The sequence below is a fragment of the Macrobrachium nipponense genome, chromosome 29 (genome assembly GCF_015104395.2).
Source record: "Macrobrachium nipponense isolate FS-2020 chromosome 29, ASM1510439v2, whole genome shotgun sequence".
In the NCBI taxonomy this organism is placed as follows: Eukaryota; Metazoa; Arthropoda; class Malacostraca; order Decapoda; family Palaemonidae; genus Macrobrachium; species Macrobrachium nipponense.
In genome coordinates this window covers 6,118,963-6,136,462 of record NC_061092.1, presented here as the reverse complement: position 1 = coordinate 6,136,462, position 17,500 = coordinate 6,118,963, and the positions used below count along the sequence as shown (strand labels likewise).

Here is a 17,500-nt window from a genome sequence, read left to right as displayed (position 1 = left end):
GCACACAACAAAAGAGTAAATGACTAATTTACGGCATGAATCAGTCCTAATAACTACAATGCAATAATAAAAAAAAATCAAAACTAACAAGCAACGTTAGTAGATTATCCCATGACACATGGGCCTGATAACAACGACGTAATCACAGGAAAAAAAGAAAAAAAAAGCGCTAACTGCACCACCCTTCACAACCCTAGTCTTAGTAGTGTAATCCTCGTTGCCTCTCTCTCTCTCTCTCTCTCTCTCTCTCCTGAGCCTGGAGCTTTGTGTCGTGCTGCCGGCTCCGTCGCGGACCTGTCAAAAACAAGTACGTGACAAACGCGGCTTTCCAGGAGCTTTTCACGGAAGGCGAAAAGCGGAGAAAACGATATTTCTGGCCCACTGTCGCGCCTGAAAATGGAGTGACTTGATCAATAGTGAAATATCGTATACACGTCCTTAATTGCTCCGGTCTCGAGTTGGCGTTTCACAGGGGGCAGGAGGGCGGCCGTGACAGCTTTTCGTTCTGGGACGGGCCAGGGGAGGATCGGCGGCGGCGGCGGCGGCGGCGGTAGTAGTGGGGGGAAAGGCAAGACACGGGTTTTACTCCTATTTGTTCGATGCGGGAGAGCGGAGTGGTCCAGGATTTATAAATGTTTATAGTATTTTCTTCAGTTATCTGTAATCGACATATTTTACTGCATGGGTATTCCGTCCTTCATCTTGGAAACTTTTTTTTTTATTTATTCACTAAAAAGAAACACACTGAGTCTATGAAAAATGAAACTAGCTTAAACGGCAGTCATACGTAGACGTAACCACTACCTATTCTTTATTTATTTATTGCAGAGAAGCTGATAGGAAGAGGGTTTAAAGGGAGTCTTGTAGCGCTGGTGGTTTTGTTCTCTATTAATTTCATATCACGTTATAAATTTCGGTCCTCTGTCGTACAAATTGCCGAAGTCAACTAACTCCTGGTCTGGTAAGCACGAGGTATAACGAGGCTCAATGGTTTTGAAAACTTCGAAATACGTTGCTACCGCCACCCACCCACCCCCCCCCCCCCCCCCCCCCCCGGTCGCTGCTTGTACTTACGAGTCATTTTTCTGTATGCAGTCTTAAAGTAATTTAAAGAAGAACAGTATCACTCGTCATGAGCATAAAACGGAATCTAGAATCGTTCGTTTGAAAAGCAACAATAAGTGGTAGCAATAAAACACGAAACAGAAATGAAAATCTCATAAAAAATCTCCAATGTAATTTAAAGGATAACAATAATACTCCCCATGATTAATTAAATATAAAATAAAACTTTTGGAAAGCAATAATTGAAGAGAGCCATCACGATTTAGTAGTAAAAATGGCTATTAAAATGAATAGATTATTGAAATGTTTATTTCATAGCTAAATAATCCAACATTTACAGCTAGTGTCCTAAACGCACGATCGTGAATCGATTATGATTTTTCTTCAAAAATGGCGTCTTGTGTTAACTTTTCGTTGCATCACAACTAAATTTTACATTTTTTCGTTTCAAGTCATTCAGGAACCTCTAAAGTTTTAGTAAATGAGCTGAAGAGGACGTTGCTGTTCATAAGTGAAAGAATCGGAAATGAAAGGAAGAAAAAACTTCATTGTTGGTAAAAGTTATGTAATTTTATGGACGGACTCATTTAGAAGTTGCCGAGATGTCTACACCTTATGTGGAGTAAGGTTGTTCTCTCTCTCTCTCTCTCTCTCTCTCTCTCTCTCTCTCTCTCTCTCTTCTGCCATATAAACATACCTGAACGACAAATATTTCGTTATTGTGGTGCCTCTTCACCATATCAGTAAATCATTTCTGTCTCAAACATATGATCATAAACCTAGGTCTTATCACTTCTGTCGTTAGGATGCCTCTTTGTTTCTTCGCAAAATTTGAAGTTTCAGTGATAGTCTTTAAATATTGTAAGAAGAAAAAACATTTTAAAAATTACATGAAAACGGGTGATTCATTCTAGGGTAGCATGGCCCTCAACCAGGTTTGTCCAAATCGAAAACTGTTTCGCGATAAAAGCAACAAAGTCTCGTCTCCTCTCAACTTTCGACATTATTCAGGTGCTGGGTGCGGACCTAAATTCATTATTCACTCATCTAACTTTAGGCCTAAATTCATTATACATTCATTCGCAACCCCATCGGCTAAATATTAACTCCTAAGTATATCCTGATTTTTTTTTTTTTTTTTTTGTGACCTTCGCATTGTTTCCTCAACAGCAACCAAAATAAAAGTTTTTCCGACCAGAAATTAGGATCGAGTGAGTGTTGGTGTGGAGAATTTGTTTAAAAAAAAAAAAAAAGTTTCTTTAGAGTTAATCCCATACATGCCAGTATAGTTTCCTTTTTTTAGTTTTTTTTTTTTTCACAGGTAACCCTTCCACAAAAAGATATATTCTGTTTCCGTCCTTAAGATATATATATATATATATATATATATATATATATATATATATATATATATATATATATATATATATATATATATTAAATTCATTAGAGTTAATCCCATACAAGCCAGAAATGTTCTATTTTTTATTTATTTTTTTCTTCACCGGTAACCCTTCCACAAAAAGATAAATTCTGTTGCGTCCTTAACGCCTAAGAAGACGAGGGTGGAAGGATAAAATGTTTAGAGAGAGAGAGAGAGAGAGAGAGAGAGAGAGAGAAAAAACGATTCTTGGCGAGGGCGGAAGACAAAAATCAATGGCGTTGTTATGGTTCAAAACAAAATCTGTTAAAGGTGCTACATTGTAAGAGTGGAGTGGAAAAGGGAGTTGTTGTGGAGGTCTCTATGTTTGCTCGTCCTTTGTCCGAAAGTAAGCGAAAGTGTTTAAGAGAAGTGGATGTAGAGAGAGAGAGAGAAAGAACTATACATCATATTCAGTGGCCAGGAATGGGAGTATTCCCTCTTTTTTCGTTAATCGTCGTTCGTTTCTTTTCGCTTCATTAGAAAAATAATTTTAAACATTTTTTAAATCGCACTATATTTTGCTGTTGGGGAAAACAACGTGACAACCTTGGACTTAGTAACTTCGTAACCAGAAACCAACAAGAAGTACATAAAACAGCAGCAGCAACAACAGCAATAACAATAACATCTACACCTACAACCACTCAGACTTACATCTTGAATAAAAGCCACATTAAACCAACAGAGCCTATATCCGCGCACAGATGCTGCAGACAGGAGAGTGAGCGCGCGCCTTAGAGACCGGCGTACGTAAATAGAAAATAGAAGACAGAAAAATGGGAAAAATGAATGCATTGCATCATTACCAAATTACCAGTGATTCATCAATGGGTCCGAACGTATTTAATTACATGTCCCGGTCGCTGAAAGATGAGGCTGTCCCATGACAAGGGGGAAAAAGTCTCCGGTCATGTCATCTCTCTCTCTCTCTCTCTCTCTCTCTCTCTCTCTCTATTTTGTATGCTGTGCAAATTAATTAACATGATGACCTTTCTTTTGTATTCGCTCCTCACTCACAACCTTTAAACTCGAATGGGAATAAGTAAAGAAATTCTCCTTCTTTGGCGGGATTCGAACCCATACGAACAAAAAGATTGGGGCCAGTGAACAGAGGATCATTACACCACCACGTAGGATTAAGAATTAATTTAGCTCATACCTACGTATAGCTGTCGAATCGAGTTGCATTTTTTACATGCGCTAAAATAAACACACCATTTTCAAGTTGGCCCAGCAACTTGTAACTCTTTCCATCGGCCTCTGCGTGAAAAAAATATAATTCCGGTTGTTTGTTCTAAGTCTTAAATGTGAGAGAGGGACAGCCTTAAGAAGATGGAGGTACGGAAAAGTGGGATGAGGTAATGGGGGAATACTTGTTATGGAACACTAGAAATACAGTAGGCTGGAACAGAGAAATGACATCTGTCGATTCTTATATTTTTCTATGTCACGACTGGTTTTCTCGCTGAAATTCAAAACGCAACATCGGATACATGATTCACATAGGAAAAATAATTCACTTAATGCTCACATTTAGGTCTACTACGTCTATGTTTACAGTAAAACACATACATCCACAAAGACACATAAATGTAATTCTAGTGACCGAGCAGCTTCAACTCCCCTTCTTCAAGGACATCGCAAGAATAAAGATGTCCAAACAGAGTCTCTTCAAGGGTATCGTTTGTGAGGCTTGATCCTTCGAGCGCAAAAAAAAAAAAAAAAAAAAAAGTTTCTAGTTGGGTGAATCTTTGCCCAGGGCCATATCCCGAATATTTGCTTCACCAAGCCTTTTCACCCTGGCACTGCGCCTTTTGCATAGGAGTATGGCTATAAGGGTATTAATTGCATCCATAGAATGTAATGAGATATGCAATGCAATGAATATGCATACAATTTTTCTTTGTAACAATAGTAGTAATTACCTCCTCATTTATGGGTATAATAATAAATGCACTAATCGTATGTGTAATTTATAAAGCGATTCTTAATGCGTGTGTATATACGTTTGTTTGTTTGTTTGTTTGTTTATTTTTTTTTTTTTTATTTATTTATTCATTCATTTATTTATTTATTTTGTAACGGCACTAGGAGTACCTATGAAAGTATCTAGATTGAAGGTACCTTTATCCAAAAGTTTGAAACGTATCGTCCCTAAGGACAAACTTCCCTCACGACCCTTTTTGACACAGCCTTCATTACAGTTTGTAGAGGTGCGCTAGACATGATTATAATAACAATGATAATAATTAATGTGTAGACATTCTCACGAAACATTCCCAACAAATGAAAATTAATTTACCGAGTAAACATGTGGAAGTATTAAGGAATAAACTGTAAATTTCACATTATTTATATATATATATATATATATATATATATATTATATATATATGTGTGTGTGTGTGTGTGTGTGTGTCTGTGCTGTGTTGTGTGTGTCTGTGCGTGTGTCTGTGCGTGTGTGTTTGTAATTTTTGAAATACGGCAACTGACTCGTAATTTTATGCGCTAATAGGCAAACTCATTTTGCTCCGTAAAGCACCCAAACTAATATTTAATTTGATTATAAGGTAGTTTATAAAATAGTTATTGGTTTCTGGCTTTGCATTACTCATAAAATTAGTTTTCTTATATACACACGCGCGCACACACACACACACACACACGCACACACACACACATATATATAGTATATATATATATATATATATATATATATATATATTATATATATATGTATAACAGAATCACGAAAGTTAGGAACGTGATAAATCCATAAATAAAGATAAATGCCACGAAGGAAAAATAACGAAGGAGTCTGCGAGATCTTTCGGCTGAAAAGCCCTTTACTGAAGCAGCTACTGACAAAAATACGAGAAAAGACAATACAATAGGTTCGTATAACTGACAGATAGGGATTATAAAAGGATTAGTGCCTAGAATCCGACACACCTGGAAGATAAGAAAACCTTCCCTTCCCAAACAAGCATAAACAAAGGGTGCAATTAAAGGTTTAAGACAAACATCTCAGATACAATCTCCACCGACAATTAAAGGATTATAGGTGACAGCTATACGGAACCTGGTAGACAAAACCATATTCACAAAAAATGACAGACATACATTACAATAAAAAAATTTTTTTTTTTTTTTTTTTTTTTTTTTAATAACTCTAAGGCAACTGATTTTTTATTTTAAGTCAGTAATTATATATTTGAGGTCATTCTTAAACATGTTACAGATACAAGGGTCTAAATGAAAAAGGCCACGACTAACATTGAAATACAATGAAAAGTAAGTTGTATTAAAGCAGATTCTAAAAGATTTCGTGATAAGACATCTCTTGACCGTGCAATTACTGAACTGTCAATCCAATTAATTCGGTGGTTGTTTTCACTTAAATGAATAAATAATGCATTAGATTTTTGGCCCAGTTTTTACAGAGTATTTATGCTGGCTTAGCCTTACTTCTAAGCCCTTGCTCGACTGTCCCAGGTAGAATGAGGGACAATCCATACATGGATTTTAATATATTATGTTGTTGCTTTCTCTGGGGCCATTTTTTATTAACATTCTTTTTAGTGTGTTATTATAGAAGAAACAAGGTTGACATTAAAAGCTTTTAACAATGGTTTTAATGGTTTCAAATCCGTTAAAATAAGGCAACTGAGAATGTTCTTAGAATTTTCTTTCTGTGTGTTGTTTTCAGTATAAAACTTTTTGTGGGCTTTATTATAACAAATGTCTAATATATGTGAAGGATAGCATAAATCTTTCCCTATTTTTCTTATGTATTCAATTTCTTGATCCAAATATTGTGGACTGACAATTCGTAATGCTCGTAAAAACATAGAGGAAAAAAATTGATATTTTTATATTAAGATGGTGGCCTGAGAAGAAATGAACATAAGTTAAGTTGTTAGTCGGTTTCCTATGTAAATTCAGTATTTATAGGAAACCTACTAACAACTTAACTTATGTTCATTTCTTCTCAGGCCACCATCTTAATATAAAAAATATCAATTTTTTCCTCTATGTTTTTACGAGCATTACGAATTGTCAGTCCACAATATTTGGATCAAGAAATTGAATACATAAGAAAAAATAGGGAAAGGATTTATGCTATCCTTCACATATATTAGACATTTGTTATAATAAAGCCCACAAAAAGTTTTATACTGAAAACAACACACAGAAAGAAAATTCTAAGAACATTCTCAGTTTGCCTTATTTTAACGGATTTGAAACCATTAAACCATTGTTAAAAGCTTTTAATGTCAACCTTGTTTCTTCCTATAATAACACACTAAAAAGAATGTTAATAAAAAAATGGCCCCAGAGAAAGCAACAACATAATATATAAAATTCCATGTATGGATTGTCCCTCATTCTACCTGGGACAGTCGAGCAAGGGCTTAGAAGGTTAAGGCTAAGCCAGCATAAATACTCTGTAAAAACTGGGCAAAAATCTAATGCATTATTTATTCATTTAAGTGAAAACAACCACCGAATTAATTGGATTGACAGTTCAGTAATTGCACGGTCAAGAGATGTCTTATCACGAAATCTTTAGAATCTGCTTTAATACAACTTACTTTTCATTGTAATTTCAATGTTAGTCGTGGCCTTTTTCATTTAGACCCTTGTATCTGTAACATTTTGTTTGAAGAATGACCTCAAATATATAATTACTGACTTAAATAAAAATCAGTTTGCCTTAGAGTTATTAAAAAAAAAAAAAAAAAAAAAAAATTAAAAAAAAAAAAAAAAAAAAAAAAAATTTTATTGTAATTTATGTTCTGTCATTTTTGTGAATATGGTTTTTTGTCCTACCAGGGTTCCGTATAGCTGTCACCTATAATCCTTTAATTGTCTGGAGATTGTATCTGAGATGTTGTCTTAAACCTTTAATTGCACCCTTTGTTTATGCTTGTTTGGGAAGGTTTCTTATCTTCCAGGTGTGTCGGATTCTAGGCACTAATCCTTTTATAATCCCTATCTGTCAGTTATACGAACCTTCTTGTATTGTCTTTTCTCGTATTTTTGTCAGTAGCTGCTTCAGTAAAAGGGCTTTTCAGCCGAAAGATCTCGCAGACTCCTTCGTTTATTTTTCCTTCGTGGCATTTATCTTTATATATATATATATATATATATATATATATATATATGATATATATATATATATATATATTATATATATATATATATATATATAGCTATATTAGTCTGTCACCTCCCGGTAGTCTTCTGATCGATTTCCACCATTCTTAAAATTTCAGTGCTATTGCTTTATCTTACCTATAGAATCCTCTTTCTTTACCTTACCTATTTTATCATCTTTCTTGCTTCTGTGCACCCTATCCAATTTCGCAGGACGTTTTGAAAAACCTTTTCCCACGAGATAAAGATGCTTTACTAAGCCTTCGAAATCTTTCCGTGATTAATAACAGACTATTTCATGATACTAGCAAAATTGAAACTTTCATTCTTTTACCTTTGGAATAAGTATTAACCATATGCTGTTTGTAAATAAGTTTTTTTTTTTTTTTTGCGAGGGGGAGGGGGTCAATTTCTACTGCTGTGCCATTATAGTGACCCATCAAAGGTGTTATATATTTCAAAATATTTCTGTAGATTTTCACACTCTTGTAATTGTAATGAATAATTAAAAAGGAATTTTTTTATTACTAATGACAAAGTTTTCCGTATCCCTTTAGGACCCAGCTCTTACGTTTTTCCCGTCAGTATGATAACACTCTCTCTCTCTCTCTCTCTCTCTCTCTCTCTCTCTCTCTCTCTCTCTCTCTCTCTGTATGTAAGTAGTAGTACTTGAGCTAGCATTAAAAAACCATGCAAAATTTGGCATATGCCACGGTGAATCGCCTGTTAGTAAGAGCATATTTTCCCTCAATCGTGTGTTTGCTTTGGGGCAGTGCCAGTAGCTGTAAGCCAAACATGCGCTGTGCGCTCAGATACCCGAGTGAACTCCCCCTTAGAAGCGTATGGAAGTTTAGTTCTTTACCGAAGGTCTGCCTTAACATTCACGAAAATGGGGCGATGAGGGTTAAAAGAAATGTAGTTGCTCTTTGAAATCTAGGAGTAGAGAGCAGGGCTAATAAAAGGTAAATGTTCACCTCAGACGTACTCGGGTACAGAGAGGATAGATACCCACTCTCTGATTTCACTCGGTCAGATCCAAGTAGCGCTGGCTGGCAGCCGTCCATCTAAAAGTGAAGTCACTGTCAACGAACGCTCTCTCTCTCTCTCTCTCTCTCTCTCTCTCTCTCTCTCTCTCTCTCTCAGGCCGTCGCACTGGCATTCCTACACGTGTTTTAATCCTGGTTTTGGAGACCAGCGGCGTCTCCCGAGTGTAGTTTACGGTTTGTTTCATTTATCGGTTTAAAGTTTTTTTTTCTTATTTGGTTTAATGGCCAGAATTTGGCCCTTATCGACGATTACCCTATTATAGGGTATTCCATGGGTAAAGTTATGAGGATGAATGGGAGGTTGGTTTGGGGGGGAGGGGGGGAGGGGGGTTAAACATCCAAGCACCTGCAATGTTTTCCCTACCTATATCACACTATTTTTCAGAAGATTATAACTTAATCAAAATTATCTTCAATAATAATACTAGCAATAATGATCCTATCGAAATATGATTCAATCCATATTTCCAGTATGCTGAAAACAAACAGCGAGCAAAAACAGCGGCATACAAACTTGGAAGACATCATTTGCAGATGCCTAAAACTTGACCAGGTTTTTTCGTGGCCGGGTCGTTGAGTCATTCACGTACAGGACCCGTGGATTAACGTGGAATCCGAAGCTTGTCTCGGCCAATCGGGAAACGGTACTAAGGAGTTCGTTTTGACCACCGATCGAATCTGTGCCATTGCCATCAATGGGCATGTGAGCGGCACAGCAATGTCGTCTGTAGTCATTATAATAGATTTATTATACTGGCGTTATGATTTATCACATCAAGGTGCAAAATGAATAGTCTCGTCGAACGAAAGTGACCATTAAGGGTATATAAGATCCATATTTTCTTGCAAATAGGTCTCTAAAACACTCAAACACACACACACATACAAACATAAATACATACATGCATATATGTATATATATATATAATATATATATATAATATATATATTATTATGTAATATATATAATATATATAAATATATATGATATATAATAATATATATATATATATATATATATATATATATATATATATATATATATATATATATAATATATAATATTATATTAATAGCCACAATGACCTCTTAACTTCTTGATTTCTTCACGTGTTTGGGATAAGCTTTAGACCAGAATGTCCTTCCTCGTGGTCAAGTGGTTAATTAGGATAACCTCCCTGAAATATCGGTAGTGGGTTCGAATCCTGCCGAGGGCGTTCTTCGAAGGCTTTGTATCGACGAGGGTATTTAAAGTAGCAAAGCACAAGACTGAGAAGGTTACCGTGAAAATGTATTGTTGACCGAAAAATGACATATTCAAAAAATGATACAACTCTACCCCGCGGGAAGTAAGAGACCTTTAAAGACTTTGGTGTTCAATATTATGAAAATACGAAGAGGACTCCTTCCTTCCTTCCTGTATGCCTTAGTGAAACCACATCCCATACATACGCACAGCTGAACCGTTTTAAGAAGATTACAGTTTTTCCGTCCAGACCTGCGAAGTTTGAAGTTTAAAATGCAGAAAAGGATCAGCCGCTGTTTACAAACACGGGATGATTTTCAGCGTTCGTGTTTGAGGGAAAAAATCTTTTTTGCTGTAGAAATAGAGCAACAACAAAATAAAACAGAATTTACTTAAAAGATAAACAGAAGCAGTGAATGGTCCTACGAACACCTGCGATAATTCAGTGAACATATGTGTGTATATCCCGGGCATCTCTTTAGTTGGACACTTGCCATTACAACCTAAAGTCAGCAGTTCGCGATAACGATAATTACTTCCGAATTGTCATAATTTAAAGTAGTGATAGAATCTTCTCTTCAGTTTTCATACTTTGTTGTTTATGTGACTGTATCTGTGTTTGTATTTGTGTCTGGATGCTTCTTGCTTACATTATTAATATATAACCGCAACAATAAAATTACGATATTCACTAGCTGGCATATAATTAATGTCCCTGTCAATGCATCAAATAAAATTCTTGGAAACAGTTATTAATTTTCTCCTTGAGTAACCTACAAATCACTAAATGTTTTCAAATTCGTTATCGAATTGGTCTCCTGAAAACCTTCTCTCTCTCTCTCTCTCTCTCTCTCTCTCTCTCTCTCTCTCTCTCTCACTTTGATTAATAGTCTTTTTCTCAATGTGCTTCAAAGGAATCTCTATCTAGTAATAATAAGGAGGCATCACATTCTCTCTCTCTCTCTCTCTCCAAGTTCCGAATGATTCACGCCACCAGCAGTACCCGTTGAAAATGTAGATTGATTCGCAACGAAACCCTCATTCATATCTTCTGCGGTGCGAGGCAGTACTTCATCACGCTACTTCACGCTATACTGAACAGGACCCGGCGTCAAATATTCACAATTTATCTCCAAAAGACTGATGCTGCCTTTCTTGGCAACCGGCCTGTAAGGCGGTCGGAGGTAGTAGTAGTAGTAGTAGTAGTAGTATTAGTAGTAGTAGCAGCAGTAGCGAAAATTACTCATAAGCTTTCCGTGCAGAGTGAGGTAATGGAGCTCGCTCGTCTCTTTGTCTGCTTCTTACCTCCTTTCAATCGGTTTCCTGTCTTCTTTTTTTTCGCTTTCGTTTCTTTACGTTGCAAAGATGCTAGGGACTTTATGAGTTTTTTATTCTTTTTTTTTTTAGGGTTTTTCTTCTATGAAAAAGATATTTTAGAAAGGGCATCGCTTAACGTTTGGTATACATTTCTGTGGAATATTTATCTCTTTCTTTCTGTCTCTCACTATTTGCTTCACGGTGTCAGTCTCTCTCTCTCTCTCTCTCTCTCTCTCTCTCTCTCTGCTACTTAATTAAAAGGAATCTCATTTTTTTTCTCTCGCTTTACTTCATAGGAATCTCTCTATCTCTCTCTCATTTGCAGATTTCAACAATCTTTCTAATTTATAAATCTCTCTCTCTCTCTCTCTCTCTTTGGAGCCTCCTCCTTTTTTTTAACGGGAGAAAACAACGGTCCGTAAATACTTGGTAAAGTATTTCCCGTGCAATGACTGCCCGTTATCTCCGACGTTCTCCAAGTCCTCTCTCTCTCTCTCTCTCTCTCTCTCTCTCTCTCTCTCTCTCCTTTGTTTTGGGTAAGAGCTCGCGAATTGGTCGTTATCTCAAACACAGCACATCAAATTACTGCTTGATAGCTTCACCCATAAAGCTAATTCTCTCTCTCTCTCTCTCTCTCTCTCTCTCTCTCTCTCTCTCTCCTCTCTCTCTTTTTTCTCTTTTTTACTTCTTAAGCTCCCGTCTGAAATTTCTTGAATAAAGGCAACGTATATAGAGTAAACACAATAAAAATAAGAGACAAAAACACCAGCTGATTTACTACTGATAAACCTATGCCAAGACATTCTTTCAATTCTGTCGATGGGGAGTCGGGAGACGGATGGCCCTGGGTCACTGGTTTTATTCTTCCCTTCTTCATTGCCTTGATTCTATTTCGTGAGTGAATGGCTGGTGTTTTCTTTAATAATAATAACAGAGAGGACGGAATGGGTAGAAAAGATTAGACAATGGATGGAGCCAGATACAGAGAGAACAAAGATCCTCTCCATGAAAGCCTACAACGCCAAGAAATTAAGGGAGAAAACAATTAAATAATGGGCATAATAGACACCACCAGTATCACAGAAACAAATAACTTGGCATATGCAGGAGCAAGATTAGTAGCAGAACTGATGGGGATACGAACACCAACACCACCAGCACAACCAACCCAACAGAAACCAAAACAGCAACCTCCTTGGAAAAGGCGCCTGGAAAAGCAAATCATGGTGATGAGATCTGACTTGAGTAAACTGAAAGAGATGGCAGAAAAAAGGCTAAGAAGCAAGAAAACAAGGGAGGAACTCAGCGAGAAATACAAAGTACAAGAAGAGGGGAGGGGACTAAACTAAACAAAACGAATAGAAGATGTAAAACAGAGGCTTAAGGCCAGAGCACATAAGATCCAACGGTACATGAACAGTTGCAATAAGGGATACCAACAACAGAAAACAAACTCTATTTCGGAACCCAACCAGAAAAAAGAAAAGACTATTACAAGCCACCTAAGAGGGGAAGGCAACCACCAAGAAATTCCTGAAGCCGAATCAAGTAAGAGACTCTGGGAAAACATATGGAGCAATCCGGTATCACACAACAAACATGCAACATGGCTCCAGGAAGTCAAGGAAGAAGAAACAGGGAGAATAAAACAAAGATTCACAGAGATCACGACAGACAACACTAGCCCAAAATGAAAATCCAAACTGGAAAGCCCCAGGTCCCGATGAAGTCCATGGATACTGGCTCAAAAACTTCAAGGCCCTACACCCACGAATAGCAGAACAACTCCAGCATTGTACCTCAAATCACCATGCACCCAAATGGATGACCACAGGAAGAACATCCTTAGTACAAACAGAAAAGAGTAAGGGAAATATAGCCAGTAACTACAGGCCTATCACCTGCCTACCAATAATGTGGAAGTTGCTAACAGGTATCATCAGTGAAAGGCTATACAACTACCTAGAGGAGACAAACACCATCCCCCACCAACAGAAAGGCTGCAGGAGGAAGTGTAGGGGCACAAAAGACCAGCTCCTGATAGACAAAATGGTAATGAAGAACAGTAGGAGAAGGAAAACCAACCTAAGCATGGCATGGATAGACTATAAGAAAGCCTTCGACATGATACCACACACATGGCTAAGAGAATGCCTGAAAATATATGGGGCAGAGGAAAACACCATCAGCGTCCTCAAAAATACAATGCGCAACTGGAATACAATACTTACAAGCTCTGGAATAAGACTAGCAGAGGTTAATATCAGAAGAGGGATCCTCCAGGGAGACTCACTGTCCCCACTACTCTTCGTAGTAGCCATGATTCCCATGACAAAAGTACTACAGAAGATGGATGCCGGGTACCAACTCAAGAAAAGGGGCAACAGAATTAACCATCTGATGTTCATGGACGACATCAAGCTGTATGGTAAGAGCATCAAGGAAAGAAATAGATACCCTAATCCAGACTGTAAGTATTGTATCTGGGGACATAAGGATGGAGTTTGGAATAGAAAAATGTGTCTTAGTCAACATACAAAAGGGCAAAGTAACAAGAACTGAAGAGATAAAGCTACGAGATGGGAGCAACATCAAACACATAGATGAGACTAGATACAAATGCCTGGGAATAATGGAAGGAGGGGATATAAAACACCAAGAGATGAAGGACACGATCAGGAAAGAATATATGCAGAGACTCAAGGCGATACTCAAGTCAAAACTCAACGCCGGAAATATGATAAAATCCATAAACACATGGGCAGTGCCAGTAATCAGATACAGCGCAGGAATAGTCGAATGGACGAAGGCAGAACTCCGCAGCATAGATCAGAAAACCAGGAAACATATGACAATACACAAAGCACTACACCCAAGAACAAATACGGACAGACTATACATAACACGAAAGGAGGGAGGGAGAGGACTACTAAGTATAGAGGACTGCGTCAACATCGAGAACAGAGCACTGGGGCAATATCTGAAAACCAGTGAAGACGAGTGGCTAAAGATTGCATGGGAAGAAGGACTAATGAAAGTAGACGAAGACCCAGAAATATACAGAGACAGGAGAATGACAAACAGAACAGAGGACTGGCACAACAAACCAATGCACGGACAATACATGAGACAGACTAAAGAACTAGCCAGCGATGACACGTGGCAATGGCTACAGAGGGGAGAGCTAAAGAAGGAAACTGAAGGAATGATAACAGCGGCACAAGATCAGGCCCTAAGAACCAGATATGTTCAAACAAGAAACGATAGACGGAAATAACATCTCTCCCATATGTAGGAAGTGCAATACGAAAAATGAAACGATAAACCACATAGCAAGCGAATGTCCGGCACTTGCACAGAACCAGTACAAAAAGAGGCATGATTCAGTGGCAAAAGCCCTCCACTGGAGCCTGTGCAAGAAACATCAGCTACCTTGCAGTAATAAGTGGTATGAGCACCAACCTGAAGGAGTGATAGAAAACGATCAGGCAAAGATCCTCTGGGACTATGGTATCAGAACAGATAGGGTGATACATGCAAATAGACCAGACAAAATCAAGAAGAAAGTATCACTCATTGATGTCGCAATACCATGGGACACCAGAGTTGAAGAGAAAGAGAGGGAAAAAATGGATAAGTATCAAGATCTGAAAATAGAAATAAGAAGGATATGGGATATGCCAGTGGAAATTGTACCCATAATCATAGGAACACTAGGCACGATCCCAAGATCCCTGAAAAAGAATCTAGAAAAGCTAGAGGTTGAAGTAGCTCCAGGACTCATGCAGAAGAGTGTGATCCTAGAAACGGCACACATAGTAAGAAAAGTGATGGACTCCTAAGGAGGCAGGATGCAACCCGGAACCCCACACTATAAATACCACCCAGTCGAATTGAAGGACTGTGATAGAGCAAAAAAAAAAAATAAAGTAATAATAATAATAATGATAATAACAATATTGGGAGGTTCTACATTCCCTTCCCCGAATGTATTATAATAATAATAATAGCCTTTTCTAGACACGGCCGCAGTTTCTCATCTCTATAATCGAAGGCACTGAAGTTATTCAGTGTCAGAGTCGGAGAATAAGAATGTGAGTTTTTAAAACTTATAGGATAATTTATCGGGCTTAACTTCTAAAGATGTGAAAAACCCATTACCTCGAACCCTATGTTTTTCCTTCAAGTAAGATGCTTAGAGCTCTGGGAGACATTCCAGGCCTTGACAGAAAAAAATAAAATACCTGGCTTTAACTGCCATGAAATAACATGATTATATGAAGGACTGCATCTATCAGAAACTGCCAAGAAAGTAGGAAATTCTTCTCGTTGTACGAGGAGAGAACAGTTTGTGTCAAAAAAAATGAAATAACATGATTATATGAAGAATTGCACCTTCCACAAACTGCACAGAAAGGAGGAAATTCTCGTTTTGTGAGGAGAGAGCAGGCGATGTGGTAAAAATAAAAAATATAAAAAAAACATGAAAGAATATGATTATATGAAGAACTGCACCTTCCAGAAACTGCACAGAAATTAGGAAATTCCTCTCGTTTTGTGTGGAGAAAGCAGGCGATGTTAAAAAAAAAAAAAAAAAAAAAATCAAATTTCATTCCCTTTAAAGGGCAGCCCTCGAAAGGTTACACGAATTGGCAGAATGGAGCTCACGCAACATTGCACCCAGGACGTAGTAGTCATAGTAATTTTGTGATGCAGTAATACTCGGATTATCAGTTGGACTGCCTCTACTTTACCAGCTTTCTAATTGTCTTGGTACGGAACGCCTGATGAATATTGATAAGCCCAAATGATTAAAAAAAAAAATCATTGTGGTTTAGGGTAAGAGAAGGGAAGACTCTGGTACAATAAAAAAAAAATTACGTTCGTGATCTCTTTAGAAACCGTTGATATTTTCAGCAAAGGATTTTTTTTCCAACCTATAAAGGCGATTTTTGCTGGTTTTTTAACGCTCCTTTATCATCTTTAAACAATCGTCTGACGCAAATAAGTCTCGTTTTTTATTATCATTCAGATTTCCTTATCCACTATTTATATACATCCTTCATTATCCAGTGACCTTACTCGCTTCGGTGTGTATAGTTCTGCTTGACCTTCTTCATAATGAGTCATACGTCAGTATATTGTTAAATTTGACAAATCGCCCAATTGTAATTATTCATAATTTTCTTCATTTGCATTTTTTCCTGTATCCACTCCTCCTCTTTCTCCTCCTCATCATCAGTGCTATCACTATATTTGCTGTCATTATCTTTAATATTTGTTGTGAAAAGCACCATCTGCCAATTTCTAAAGTTTTGAGGCGTCTATTTTCACATTCTTAAAACCCATAACTCGATGACTTTCGTCCGGTACTTCCGTTCATACTTTCTCTCTCTCTCTCTCTCTCTCTCTCTCTCTCTCTCTCTCTCTCTCTCTGTGTTGATATACCTCTCGGACACAATCCCAGATGGAGTGAAAAGCGGAGAAACTGCATCTTTCATTCGAGTATCAATCGAACGGACCACTAAATGGATTACGTAACCGGGGGAGAGATCTTCGTCCCACGCAGATGCCAGTTAGCGTCAAATAAAGTTTGCGTCCTTCTCGCATTTTCTTGCCTTTTGCGAAAAATCAATCCTCTTCACATCAGCTGTTGTTTACAGAGTCGAGCATAACCACAACGCAACCAGAATGAAGAAGTTAGGCGTTGATTGAATGATATTTAATTCGACGCCAGTCGGGAAGGCGGTGTTTAGTTGAAAACTTCGATTGATTAATTATGACGTGAGAGGCTACGTCACCCACAAGGACTCCCGTGTCTGTGCTTGATTTCAAAAGGCGGTCACTCGCTCTGCTTGGCTGTGCCGTCAGTGGGCTGTTGCGGTCACTTGGCGAATTACCTTCATCCCTTTGCTACTGCGCAACTTATTTTGGTTATTATTGGCATGAAGTATTAATTAATGCCTTTTGGGTACTCCCTCATCTGAACACGAAATTGATTTTTGGCCCTGTCAACCAACTTTGGTTTTGCAAGTTCTTGGCGGTGCGGTAGGTGATACTAATATTCATGATTTGCTTACAGAAGTAATGAGTATTATTTCTTTGCCAATCTGTACCATGAAGGTAATGAAAATACAAACACCTAGAAAACTAAAAAGACTAATTAGTGATCACATAGCGTTTGGGGCCAATTAATCATGGTTAGTGTAGTAGTAATGGGTAGAAGTAATGGGTACTACCTTC

At 37.6% G+C, this 17,500-nt stretch overlaps 1 protein-coding gene across 6 annotated transcripts in view; it reads left to right on the top strand.

Moving 5' to 3' along the window:
* LOC135206072 (gamma-aminobutyric acid receptor subunit beta-like) overlaps window positions 1-17,500 on the top strand; it is a 195,637-nt gene that overhangs the window by 21,141 nt on the left and 156,996 nt on the right. The gene's annotated exons all lie outside the window — the stretch shown is intronic.